The sequence below is a fragment of the Rutilus rutilus genome (genome assembly GCF_951802725.1).
Source record: "Rutilus rutilus genome assembly, chromosome: 18".
NCBI classification, from domain to species: domain Eukaryota; kingdom Metazoa; phylum Chordata; class Actinopteri; order Cypriniformes; family Leuciscidae; genus Rutilus; species Rutilus rutilus.
In genome coordinates, this window is record NC_140231.1 from 35,160,901 (window position 1) to 35,162,403 (window position 1,503).

The window sequence follows — 1,503 nt, forward strand, 5'->3', positions numbered from 1 at the left end:
CACTGTTACAGAATATACTATATAAATGTAAAATCCATTCATAAAAATTCATCATATATTCTATCAGAATATAAAATGAATGTGTATAAATGGATATTATATTTAAATGGATATTATATTCATAATTACATTTCATACAGCACGTTTTTTAATTCATCTGATCTGAATCTGACATTTACAGTAATCAGTAATCAGTGATGTAATTGACGTTTTTGCTCTATGCTACTATATATTAATGTCTGGCTCTTCCAAGCTTTATAATGGACTGAGTGAATTTATGATGAGTGAATCCATCATAAAAGTGCATCTGTCCATCATAAAAGTGCATCTGTCCATCATAAAAGTGCGTCTGTCCATCATAAAAGTGCGTCTGTCCATCATAAAAGTGCATCTGTCCATCATAAAAGTGCATCTGTCCATCATAAAATTGCATGGATAGATGAAAAATGTCTAAAAATATAACTGAAAATGCAATGTTAACATTTGTAATTGATGTATATATATATATATATATATAATTTTTTTTTATTTTTTATACTCTGAGAATTTTCAATTATTGCCATGGGAAGAACAGATCATTTAACATGTTGTCTACATGAAGAAACCGCCTGTTCATTGACACTGATTTATGAAATACTGTCCAAAGAATAAAAAAACATCCTTCTCATAATGTTAATTTGTTTTAGAGTTTTAACAGCTTTTCAGTGAAGTTTCTAAAGCAAAACAATTACGAAACACAAATGAGCAAAAATGTTCATCAGAGACTGTAGTTTATATATTTCATTATGGTTTTAGTGTGGTTTGTGTTCATTTGTTACTCAACAGATATTACAAAAACATGATGAAATGGAATTTTAATTTGTTTAGAGTTCACACAAAACTGTTCTGCATGTTAAACTCAGTTATTTCTTATACAAGTAGGCCTGTGTCTTTAAGCATGAAAAACACACAACAGATCAAAACTTTTCTGACCTGTTAATGCATTGTTGGCTGAGATGCAATTGTGAGATGCAAATGAGATTCTCTGAGATGCAAACACGTGGCTCACGGTAAATCAAGAAAACAATAAGACTAACCGTGTTGAGCTATAGTATAACAATGATTCGTTTTTTGTTGATAAATTGTGGGATACACAAGTCAACAAAATATTCAACATAGTTCTAGTGGTTCCTGGATATTTTAAACCAAGAATCTTACATATTGTGCCTTTGAAATACTTTTTTTATACAGTTTAACATACTGTCTTATAAACTAACATCGTTTTAAAATATTGGTTTATAAAGAAAATATGTATTCCTAATTCTGAGTATGTGAATGTTTGTGTAGTCCACTGGTAGTGTACACAGGAATTTACTTCAAATGTACTTTACTTTCCTCCACCATTGCGTATGACACAACACTTCTCCAGCATGAACAGGATTTTCCATCAAGTCATGTTTTCACTGTAACGCGATCATCAACATTCATCAGCACATAAATCAAATCTGCCTAATGTTATTGAAT

General features: G+C 30.3%; 1 long non-coding RNA gene across 1 annotated transcript in view; it reads left to right on the plus strand.

Moving 5' to 3' along the window:
* LOC311277445 overlaps positions 1 to 670 on the plus strand; it is a 7,325-nt gene extending 6,655 nt beyond the window's left edge. Inside the window, exon 4 of the long non-coding RNA XR_014625260.1 lies at positions 1 to 670. This exon is cut by the window's left edge and continues 147 nt beyond it. This is a non-coding gene — a long non-coding RNA (uncharacterized lncRNA).
* The last annotated feature ends 833 nt before the right edge of the window (positions 671 to 1,503 follow it).